This window comes from Cupressus sempervirens, chromosome 7 (assembly GCF_028749045.1).
Source record: "Cupressus sempervirens isolate cs-2001-9-10 chromosome 7, ASM2874904v1, whole genome shotgun sequence".
NCBI lineage: Eukaryota > Viridiplantae > Streptophyta > Pinopsida > Cupressales > Cupressaceae > Cupressus > Cupressus sempervirens.
The window spans coordinates 642,978,363-642,991,190 of NC_143124.1; the positions used below are offsets into that span (position 1 = coordinate 642,978,363).

The 12,828-nt window shown below is 33.5% G+C and overlaps 1 pseudogene; it reads right to left on the bottom strand.

The window, feature by feature from the left end:
• Positions 1–5,369, bottom strand: part of LOC149548321 (2-succinylbenzoate--CoA ligase, chloroplastic/peroxisomal-like) — an 83,169-nt pseudogene extending 77,800 nt beyond the window's left edge.
• Between the last annotated feature and the right edge of the window lie 7,459 nt (positions 5,370–12,828).

The following is a 12,828-nucleotide window of genomic DNA, read 5'->3' on the forward strand; positions in this document are numbered from 1 at the left end:
GGTTCACGGGAGCATAAGCACATAAAGAAAATTTCAAAGGGCTATAGGGGTACGTGAAATGAAGTAATGTGTGAAAGTGTAAAGGAAGTTCTCATGCGTAAAGGTGTCAAGAAAATTTTAAAGACTTCCAGATTTACATGCTTGTACGCGAGAATGTAAAGGAAAATGCAAGAGCTTCCAGAGTTACAAAAATTAAGTGTGAGTAGATGCATGTAAGGGAAAAAATGAAAGCCACCAGTGCTTCAGGGAAGGAATGAAGAAAATTAATTAATATTAAAATATTAATTAATTTAAAATATCTCAAATGTTGCAAGGAAAATCAGGAGTCAACAAGTGGCAAAGAGGCAAAGGAGATATTGAAAACAAAATGAAAATTCAGAAAAGTTATTTAGACACATGATGAAAAAATTGAATTATTCTAAATTTTTATATAGTTCAAACTATGTAAATTTTTAAATTTTTGAATTTTAATGCCTATTCATAGCTCAGGACCCTATTTTTCAAATGGCCATAATAGGGACATTTTTGTCCAAAATAGGTAATGTAGCATACCATTGGAACTGAGAGAAGTTGAATTTTCCAAATTTGGGGTCAGATTTTGCAAAGCAATTCATTGATTTAGTCCATAAGCATTTTTGCAAATTCCATGGTATTCTTAATGGAATGAGCAGAATTCAACATGAAGCATCATGATCAGATAAAAGGTAGATATGAAGGCTTGGTGAGGTCTGGATGTGAAGAAAATTGATTCTAAATAGTTTTCTTGGCTTTTAGAAGTCATTTTTTAAAAATGATTCTCATTTTTACCATAGGTAAAAATCAAGCATGAACTCAGTTACTTGTTAAATTAGATATTTGAGATATTTTCTGCTGTTGAGAGCCGAATGATGAAGATTTGATTCACTAGTTGAGGGGAGAGATTAGAGAGTTGTTTTAACTTGTTGAGAAGGTTTTTCGAGTGGACAGATGTCATGTTTTGATTGAATCTGGGAATTAACTCTTCTCCTATATCTTCTTTTCTTTTCCCAATGGTAAGGTTGGTTCTAGTCTAGGGAGAAAAAGCAATCATTGCTGTGATACCATGTTTTGGATCTAGTTTTGATGTGTTCCCACACTATGATACCACATACTTTTCAGCAATTTTTTTAATGTGACACTCCACATATTTCACCAAGTGTCAAACAGTGACAGGAGGCCATGTTTGCATCTAAATATCTCAAACCCAAAAGTGTTTTGTGATTCACAACTTTGGGAGTGTCTAGTGTCCATACCTGAAAACATATGTTTCATATTTTGAGTCATTTCAAATCTATTTGACTAGGTTTTGAATCCCTCAAAGTTGGTTAGTTGTTGTTTTCATGCAAATGCACTTTGCACATAATTCTGGGAAGCCCTATTTGACGTGCTATAATTTTGACCCTGTTGACCTAAATGCTAAATTTCCTTTTGTGTTGCATTGTAGACATCAGAGACTTGTTATGTTTCAAGTTTTAGCTTATGAAAAATCCGTTTGATTAGTTTTCAAATGCGATTCCAAACATAATTTCTAAAGTTTTACTAGTGTCAGTATTTGTAGATTGTTTGGTACCCTTGTTTGGGACGTCATAACTCAAAATTTGTGATTAGCTAAATTGAATGGATTGTACCACTATGTTTTCATCTAAAAATACTCTAAGTTTTTCAATTTTTAAGTCTTGATGAATCCACTTGTACACTTTTTGAGGTCAATTCTATTTGCAAAAATCACTATTCTGCCATTGTTTCCAGTCTACAAATTCCAAGTAGCCCACTTTGACTGCTTTCCATTTGCGTCATGTTATTCATCTTGAGCCTAGATTGCAGATTCATATTTTCCTCATGACAAAGAACCATCATCTTAGTTTTCATCTCCCCATGTGCTCATTTGCTCAGTTTTCAAAGCCAAATCCGAACCCAGTTTGTTGCTTTCTGACATGTTTATGTGCAAGTGAATTTAAGAAGGCAACTTTGATGGCAAATATCTGTTGACCCCAAATTTTTCATGAGACGAGATTTGAAAGGGTAAAAGTGTGTAGAACAAAGAATTGCTATGCCAATTTTTAGAGCTCAATCAAATGTCTGCGTCAGTTTTTAAAGCCAGTCAAAGGACCAATTGATGCAAAATTGGTAGTTTATAGAAAGGTGTAAAATGAGTTTCAAATTTTTTTCTAGCGATTGATTTTCGATCAAATCAGTGCTAGATGGTTGATGGATTAGTTTTGGATATCAGTTGTTTGAAAATGAAATTTTTTTTAGCCAGACTTGCTTTGGAGCCTGGCAAAACAATATTAGACTGATAAAGTATATTAGGAATTAAAAGTTCCCTAAAGTTGAAATATTATAATGATTGTAATCATTATAATTTTGGGAACACATCTTTCAAATTTTGAAAAGTGGAAGATGAAGCAAGGAGATACTTCTAGCAACTCATTAATGTTGTTGATTATTGCCACAATAGAGATGTTTACTATATAGATTTGAAGTCAAAAAATCTGCCTCCTCCATCTAGATGTTGATGTTTATATGAAGGAAATAGTAATTGAAGGCAAGAAGAATAGTCTTGTCATGGACTATGTGTTGAAAGTTTTGGGACTGGACATCTATGCTAACATAAAACTAGGAGATCAAATGCTCTATGGAGTTTCTAGAGGTAAGAAGAAAAGAGTCACTATAGGGGAAATGTTGGTGGGTCATCCAAAAGCTCTTTCTATGGATAAAATTTTCACAGGGTTGGACAATGCTACAACTTTTCAGATAATCAAGTGCCTATGACAAATTATCCATGTCCTGAATGGCATAATGTTGATAGCTCTATTGCAACCTGCTCTTGAGACATACAAATTATTCAATGACATGCTCTTATTGTTTGAAGGAGAGATTATGTATCAAGGACCTCGAAGGTTGTTTGTGATACTACCAATGAAGTAGTATTGGGAATAGCTTGAAGCCCAAGCAGTGAGATCAAATGTTTTGGTTTGTCCCATTTAAAAGCTTATGCTTTGGCAACTTCTTAGTATTTTCCCTGCAAATTTTGCATAGCTTTTGTCGTCAGCATAGTTGACAACACTATACAATTTGTGCAAAATTCTAAGTGCCCATTTTGAAAATTCAAGGTGCCTACTTCTGTAGATTGTTTCCAAAATGTTTTTCAGAGGCTATGGATATCCTACTTCATTTTAGCAAACTTATCGATGTTATCCTGCTTCATTTTTTCATAAGCCACAATTGGAAACTAGTGACAGAGTTATAATGCCTCCAGCTCTTGATCATTTGGCATCTTTACACATAGACTATCCCATGCTTTTTGAGCTTTAGAATCCAAGCACACAGTGCATGTCACACTGTGGGGTGCTTGAATTCATTGCAGAGGAGGGCATGATTTATATGCCCTATTGCATCATGCAAAATAGATGCCAAAAGAAAGGAACAACTCCACATGCATAAGAAAGAGCAGGGCAGTCAAATAAACGAGCATATCATAGTTAAAATGAACTCCACATAGGGTAGGGTAGAAGTATGAAGAAGAACAAAGCCGACCAGCATTAATAGAAGAGTCACCCATGCATAAAAAAATAGAAGTTGCAATTCACAAACCACTCACGCCTGGAGAAAACACTTCATGCATGGAGCGAACACTTCACGCCAAATGCAAGATAATGCATGAGTAAAAAGAGAAAATCTGCGGTAAGAAGGAGAGGTCCATGTGAAGTTAGAGGAATGACACCAAGGAAAAAAGCATATTAAAAGACATCCACGTAGTATGTTAGATTAGGTGAAAAACTAATCTCCCAAGAACACTTGCATGCATAACCATGTCACATGGATGAAGCAAAGAACAGAGGCAAGAAAAAATTATGGAGGCCAAAAAGCCAGATCCATCTTATGGACATGCAAAGAGAAATTTCTCATATAATCCAATAAGTGAATGAATAAAATACAAAGAGGTGAATCCTTATAAAGGAATCATGAAACTCAAAAAGGGAAACTAAATCCTAAAAAAGCTAGGTTGCACAATATAATTAATAAAATATTAATTATATGCACCTACAAGATAGCTTAAGCAAACTAGAGTAATAGGAAACTTAATTAATTAAATCAAAGTGATTTAATTAATAAGTTAGAACAAATAATTACTCTAACACCCCCCCTTAAGCGAATCTTGGGAGGAAGCTAACCTAGCATAGCTATGAAAGTAGAATTGGGTCCTGGCAACAAGGCCTGATTAGGTACCCAATCACAAAAAATTTTTTATAAAGAGGAGAAATAGAGAAAACCACATGGGAAAAACTCTACTCCAAAAAGAGATAGCAAAGAATGTTCCAGAAGAAGGAACAAAGAGATCAGAAGAGAATCATTGAAGCATGAAGAATCGCAAAACTCTGTCAAAATGCTGATCTGTAGAACCTCCATGGAAATAGAAGGCATGAACCATCAACCAAAGAAGCATAGAACAAAAATATAACCTCCCCTTAAGGCAAGTGAGGTGACAGGTAGCTGAAAAGATGGGCCTAAAATCTCCTACAACATAGGAGCCAAACACATCGAGAGTGAGGTACAAACACCAATAAAGGCATGTGTCATCAACACTACATGAGAAAATAGAGAAAGAGGTCCTATAAGTGGCAAACAACTATCCCCCCCCATGGCACTTTATAAAATAGTGCGAGTACAATGAATCACAATGATGAAAAAGATCTCGAAAAGTAAGAGTGGCACTTTATCTCAGTGCGTTGCATAAAGATGCTTACAATGAATATCAACAATTATTAGAAAAAACATAAGGCTAAAACAACAGAAGAAAAAGCTCAAAACGAAGCAACTGAAGCAACAAAATCGATCTTCGGACCTGAAACAATTAGGACATCCACCAGAATGCTAAAATAAAAAAGATTTAATAGGATGTGCTTGGAATAGAATCTGGAACAACAAACAACATCTCTGGAAAGAGCATAGAAAGAGCTTTCCAGCGATATAAAGAAGTCCAAAATCGGAGATTGGAAGCTCAAGATACGCCTCCTGGAGTGCAAAATAGAACATCTGGGTTTGACTGCCAAAATAGGCAACCAAACTACATCAAAACCCAAAAATACCTATACCAAAATCTTTGTCTCGGAACTAGCTTTCTGGTGCATTTTTTGGATCAAAAAAATACGTCCGTATGCTCAAGTTACAGAGAAAAAACCACCAGGGCCTCTGAAAATGCAAGAAAAAATTATTTTTTAAATTAAAAAAACAAAAAAGGGCCGACACCCCCGCACCACCAGCGGAGCGGTAGCTGGGTGGCGGAAGGGTGAAGAGCAGCCGCTAGGCGGAGCTACGGCAGGAGCCGCCTGCGAAGCCGCTGTGCACATCTGGCAGACCGCCAGCGATGACCGCAACGGTTAACTGCTAGCGGTTCTGCTGCGGCTTATTAACCGCCAGGGCTGAAAATTGCGCAGAATTAATTTTTTTTTGAGATTTTTTTTATTTTTGATGCCTCGTACTGTGTGCAGGGGGCGTACGACCCTATTGGACAAAAAAAATTTGTCTCCCAGACCAACGGTGTCCAAAATGGACAAATTTGATATGGATTCTGACTGCAAATGACCTTTTGGATCCAATGGAAGCATCCATTTGAGCCCAAAGTGCCCCAAAATTTTTAAATTTTTTTTGTAATAAGTGCAAAAAAGTTATCTGTACGGCCTCCCACTGCTCCGAAAAATGCAGCTTCTGAAATGCTTCAACAAACCACGAACAACGAGCAGCAAGCTAGCTCTGATACCATGTTAGATTAGATGAAAAACTAATCTTCCAAGAACACCTGCATGCATAACCCTGTCACATGGATGAAGCAAAGAACATAGGCAAGAAAAAATTATGGAGGCCAAAAAGCCAGATCCATCTTATGGACATGCAAAGAGAAATTTCTCATATAATCCAATAAGTGAATGAATAAAATACAAAGAGGTGAATCCTTATAAAGGAATCACGAAATCCGAAAAGGGAAACTAAATCCTAAAAAAGCTAGATTGCATAATATAATTAATAAAATATTAATTATATGCACCTACAAGATAGCTTAAGAAAACTAGAGTAATAGGAAACTTAATTAGTTAAATCAAAGTGATTTAATTAATAAGTTAGAAAAAATAATTACTCTAACAAAAAGGGGTATACATGCGAAGAGGATCTGCAATCCATGTTTTGGCATGTAGATATGTAGCACCCCATGAATCAAGGGTAGATGCAGACACATTAAGGGAGTCAGACAACGTAAGAAGGAGATTCCTCCATATGAAATTCCTTCAAGCGCCCTTGGTAAAATGTGCTCCATATTTGTTTCTTTGAATGCCTTCATTGACATAGTCAAAGGTGAGCTATGAATTGGGTCTTACAATATTTCATGCCATAAAGGAGAGCCACCTGCAAAGTGAGGGAAGAAACTTCCACATAGGAGAAGCCTCACATGTCAATTCCAAAATGGAGGGGACTTGACGATGGTTAGAAAAGTGGGTTGGATAGATCTATAGGCAGCTAGCAAAGGAAAGGTGTAGAGCTTGAAATAAACCTCAAAGCGATAATCCCGCATTCATCATGTGGAGGAGTATTAAAGTATTTAAATGTAAACCCACACTTAATATAAGATTTCTTAAAGACATCGCCCTTTGTGGGAAGCTGTAACTAGTGGGCATCGTGGTCAACCAAATTTTGACCCACATAGATTCTAATGAGGATGGAGTGTGTCGAAAGATCGCTGAAGATAAAGTTTGGTCCTCTGACATTATGATCAGTGAATGGACATAAAGCTAATTTTACTATCTAAAAATTTCATGGTAGTTCATGCATTGCGTATGGTCATAAGGTGAAATTTGGATGTCCCCAGTGGTATGCTAGTGTATGGGCATAAAACAAATATTAAAGTGCTATGGGTTCACAGGAGTGTAATCACATAAAGAAAATTTCAAAGGGCTACGGGGGTACGTGAAATGAAGTAATGCATGAAAGCATAAAGGAAGTTCTTGCACGTAAAGACATAAATTTTTTTTTAAAGACTTTCGGATTTACATGCTTGTCCATGAGAACATAAAGGAAAATGTAGGAGCTTCCGGAGTTATGAAAATTAAGTCTGAGCAGATGCACATAAGGGAAAAAATGAAAGCCACCGGTGCTACAGGGAAGGAATTAAGAAAATTAATTAATGTTAAAATATTAATTAATTTAAAATATCTCAAATGTTACAGGGCAAATCAGGAGTCAACAAGTGGCAAAGAGGCAGAGGAGATATTGAAAAAAATGAAAAATCAGAAAAGTTATTTAGATGCATGATGAAAAATTTGAACTATTTTAAATTTTTATATAGTTTAAAGTATGTAAATTTTTTAATTTTTTAATTTTAATGCTTGTTCACAACTTAGGACACTATTTTTTAAATGGCCATAACAAGGACATTTTTTGTCCAAAATAGGCAGTGTAGCATACCGTTGGAACCAGGAGAAGTTGAATTTTCCAGATTTGGGGTTAGATTTTGCAAAAAAATTCATTGGTTCAGTCTATAAGCAGTTTTGCAAATTTTGGGGCATTCTACGTGGAATGAGCAAAATTTAGCATGAAGCATTAGGATCAGACAAAAGGCAGATATGAAGGCTTGGTGAGGTTTGGATGTGAAGAAAATTGATTCTAAATAGTTTTCTTGGTTTTTAGAAGTCATTTTTAAAATCTGATTCTCATTTTTACCATGGGTAAAGATCAGGCATGAAATTAGTTACTTGTTAAATTAGATATTTGAGATATTTTGTGCTGTTGAAAGCCAAATGATGAAGATTTGATTCACTAGTTAAGGAGAGAGATTAGAGAGTTGTTTTAACCTATTGAGAAGGTTTTCTGAGTGGACAGATGTCATGTTTTGATCAAATCTAGGAATTAACTCTTCTTCTATATCTTCTTTTCTTTTCCTGATGGTAAGGTTGGTTCTAGTCTAGGGAGAAAAACTAGTCATTGCTATGATACCATGTTTTGGATCCAATTTTGATGTGTTCCCATACTGTGATACCACATATTTTTCAGCAATTTCTTTTATGTAAACAATAGTAGGAAAGATAATACAGCTAGTTCTAATATGTTAGGTGTTTTCATGTCTTGATTTCATGCATTTGGTTGTATTATTTCAAGGAAATGAATACAAATGAACAAGAATTTTTTTAGTTTCATTCTGATTCTCATCTCCTGTCTTAGTGAATTTCAATGTTTTATGGTCTTTGAACAAAGAGCCTAGGTCATAGTTGTAGTCCCTTAAGGCTGTATGTTATTTCATTGTTACTTATAACCCAAGGGGTTATGGAATTGCTTTAGAGAATTCAACAAGGTTGCAAGTTTATTGAGGTTGATATCATGTAAGAATGAGGTTCGAATCGAGAAAAAATGTTTATTTACAAGGTAAATATTTTAATATATAAATAAGTATCAGATATCCATATGTATGCATTTGATTCATGGATTGCCCAATTGTTAAGGCATTGATCAGCTACACTTAGTTCTTGCTGTTACATATTAGGGGTTTTGTTGAATTCAACATTATTAATCAAATGTGTTTTACCCTTTCATGTTGAAGGACCTAAATGTAATACCCTCACTCAACTTTTGAGATTCATAGATCTACATTTAACTACTATAGATTGATATTATTTCTTGAGTTATTAGGAGGTATAAGGGTTCTCATATGTTTAATAGATTTAGGGATATGTTTTTGTATTGGTATGATATCAATTGAATCTGAGGTCTACCTGCCTAGGTTTAGCAGAGCCTGAAGTAGAAGAAGGGTCATGCCTTATAGTTGGCCCGATGTCTAAAATGGCATGTTGAAAATGGGAGTTAGCTACCCCTAGATGTGTCATATTCTCATTGGGATAATTGAAAACCCTCCAGCGTTTTCTGTCATGCCCAAAAATACAAGGGCAAAACACACGTAATTTTTTTTTAAAGCATTACTCATCCAAAATTTAAAATCTTTCATGATAAAAATAATATATATTTTAATTAAATTGAATTAATCTAAAACAATATATTATTTTTATCTACTTTTTAAAATTCCCGTATGTAAAACAACAATTACACTAAACCTACTAGCAAATATGAATTACAAGTAGAGTTAATTTTAACTTATAATTAGGTTAACCATTATAATATTAATTAAGCAAAATACTAATTGTCAACATATTTAAATTACTTTAGTAATTATTTAATTCCAATTCTTACTAATCAAATATTAAATTTAAACAAAATAACTAACTCTACTAGTAAAATACACCTTACTAGTCCACAATCATCTTTTAATTAAAATAACTACTAACTAGTTTAATACAACACAAAAATAATAATCAAAACTTACCCATCTTAACATTGAATATAGTTACCACTACCAAACTCAACTAATAAAAAAAAAACTTACATGTTCTAACCACTAACATTTAGCATTATTTAGTTTAAAATGATTTACTAAATTCATATTATATTAAAATGAATACTAACTACATTAACTAAAGCTAAAATAAATTCTAATATTAAAATATACTAATATTTTAAAAAAACATACCAATTACTTTTACTTTAATTAACTTCAACATAACAAATAACTAAAATCTATTTCAAAAACAATTTTAACTATATGACCTTGACATAATACAACTAACCCTTCTAACATTTAATTAAAAACTGAAATGAAATTCTAATATTAAATTATACTCATATTTAAAAACATAATAATTAAAATACTTAAGAAATAACACTAACTAAAACTATAACAAAATATACTAATTAAAAATATACATAAACTACAACTAATATTATTTAATAATTTAAACTAACTTAATTAAACAACTAAAAAAAATACAAACATATGAAAACTAACTAATATTTAAAAACTTTTGAAAAACTAATTTAATAAAAATTAACTATAAATAAAATCCTACTAACCCACCCCTAAACTCTACCCAACACCCTTAACTACCTAACCCTACCCCTAGGCCACATGTCATTTCCATGTACCAAAACATGGGTGCTTTCCAAGACATCCCCACGTAGACCAAGGCATGGAAAAATGCAGCCCAAGGGTAAAAGGAAAGGTATGCGTAGTTTGAAAGAATGTAAATAAGGTGTGTGAAAACAAATTTTATAAAACAATTATGCACTTTTTAAACTTGCCCTCCAAATTTTATTTTGACTTTTTTCACTATGCAGGGTGACATCATCCTTGGTGTGATGGTTATCATGATTTCCTCCCATGCTTAGGATAGAGGAAATAGGACATAAATTTATGTTTAGAGTTTTTTTGGTAAGATAGATAAAGGTAAGAAGTTATGAAGTTATGGTAAAAAGATAAGTAGATAGGATATTAGAAATTAGATATTTACATATATATTTTTATTTATTTATTTATTTTTCTTTTTCTTCTTTTCTTTAATTTGAACACTCATATATATGTGGAATATTTTAGAGAATCTTTTTAGATTCTTTGTTGAAGAGAAGATTTAATTTCTTTCCCATACAAAATCCAGAGCATATTTGCTCTTGGGAACGCTTTTTTTTTAAAGGCTTTATTTTTTTCTAAGTGTCAATTTTTTTTTTGAATGCAATCCATTTTTATAACAAGAGGTGTATATTTTTCTAAGTATAGATTTTGATTGCCAACCATATTTCATGTTAAGGGGAAAATTATATATATATTTATTTTAAAGTGTTGAATTGGAGCAAAACAAATCTATTTAACCAAGTAGGTATATATTCATTTTTTTCTCTCTATGTTAATTTTAATCATCGAGTTTACTAATTTGTTTAAACCTTAATGTAGGGTTATTTTATCTCTTTAAAAAAAATCACAAAATTTAATCGAAGTTTCAACCATAACATAAATTTTTCCTTAACATAATTGAACTCAAAAATTGCATAAATTGCATATCACCATTTTATCTAATTTTCAAAACACATGCACATTACAAAAAATATGAAGGATCTTATAAGCAAGGATTACTCAAACATTCTTATTTTATTTATTAAACCACTTGGTTCAAAGCTCCATCGGGAAAGAACCAATAAGAAAACCTGACATCATTGCCACTACAACAAAAGTTTAAAATACATTTCTACACAAGATTTTAATCTAGAACATAATTGAATTTCAACAATCAATTTAAATTTCCTTCATGGCCCTTAACAAGGGACCCATTTCATTTTCTGTAATACATCACAGAGATTGTGGAGAGAACAAAAAAATGACCAGGTGATAACAACATAACATGGACACAAAATTAGACATTCATTTCCACACTGGGTTTTCACAACATATTTGACATTGAAATAAAACTAGGGAGAAGGTGGATTTTTCCAACATGAGATGTCAGACACAACACCAAACAAGTGCCTAATCGGGGCTATAACTCAAGAACTTCCGTTCTTCCATTCTTACATGCCAAAACTCTTACATGGTTTGTGCTAACAGGTAGGGGCCCATAACACCCTACCCTCTCTCCCTCTTCTTGTCCTAAGAAGAGACTCTACACTGTTGGAGTCCAACTAAAAGGACCTTTGCTGAAATTGGCCACTTCTGCCCTATCCAAGGATGAGTAATGCCAAAACACCCATACAAGAAAATTTTGAAATTCAAACATAAACATGAAAGAAATGCATTCAAGAAAACATAGTTTCAATCCTTCCCAACATACCCAACATACATAAAAGCATACAAATAACAACAAAATAGCATAAGCATGAAACAAGCATGAACAATCTGAACAAAGGAGATGAAGAACTCGTACCTTCACAAAGAGGTTATGGTAAATGAAAAATTTGAGAAGAGCTTTTCCTTCCTTCCTTGCCTTCACTCTTCCAAGACTTCTCTCTAAAAGTAGAGATTGGGTAACCACCCAAAACTACTCAAAAAGGGCCTCTAAATAAGATCCAAACTCAACCACCAAAAAGGGCAATAACTTCCCCCACTCACCTAAAAATAAAGAGGTTTCTAACTCAACTAAACTTAAGTTCAACCTCTAAGTGGAGTTGAGGTTATCGAACTCATGGTAACAACTTTCAATTTTCGCACAAAGGCAAAAATAGACTTTTTGAGTGGCCTCAAAAGTCAACAAAAGGAGCTTAGGGGGTGAAAAATGCCCCCAACCTATACCCATACCCCTTGGGTATTAAGATTTCATGATTTAAGGCCTTAGGAATAGATTTGGGACCAAACAAATGTTAGCAATATTTAAGACCATCTAACAACTCCAAAAATGCAGATTAAGCACTAAATCAGATTAGGGGTGACTAAACTCGATTAAAAACAAATTAGCAAAAATGACACTAACTTAGTCTAACTTAGGTCCATAGGTTACATAGTTAATCTTCACTAGCATGCTAAAATGCATAAACAATTCACGAGTGTCAAGCGACACTATAAAAATACTACTACGAAACATTAACATTTACTAAATTACAGAGAGATACATTCATACATCTCACAATACAATTAAGATATGAACAACAAGGTTTCCATGAATGGTACAAAGGGATCAGTTCTATTCCTCCATCGAGTTTCTCGGCTAAAATATCCTGCACACTAATTGCACACATCAGTAGCCCCATAAAATCACATGCACATATGTATATATATATATATCAGGAAATCGCATAATTAGAACATACATCTTTCGATCAATCAGTTGTTTAATTCATTTCTACTCACATTTAATCATCAATAAACACAATATCAATATAACATAACTTATTCATTAATTGATGCAGGAGCATCCAGAGGTATAAGGGCAATCCTGTGTCACCCAAAAAAAA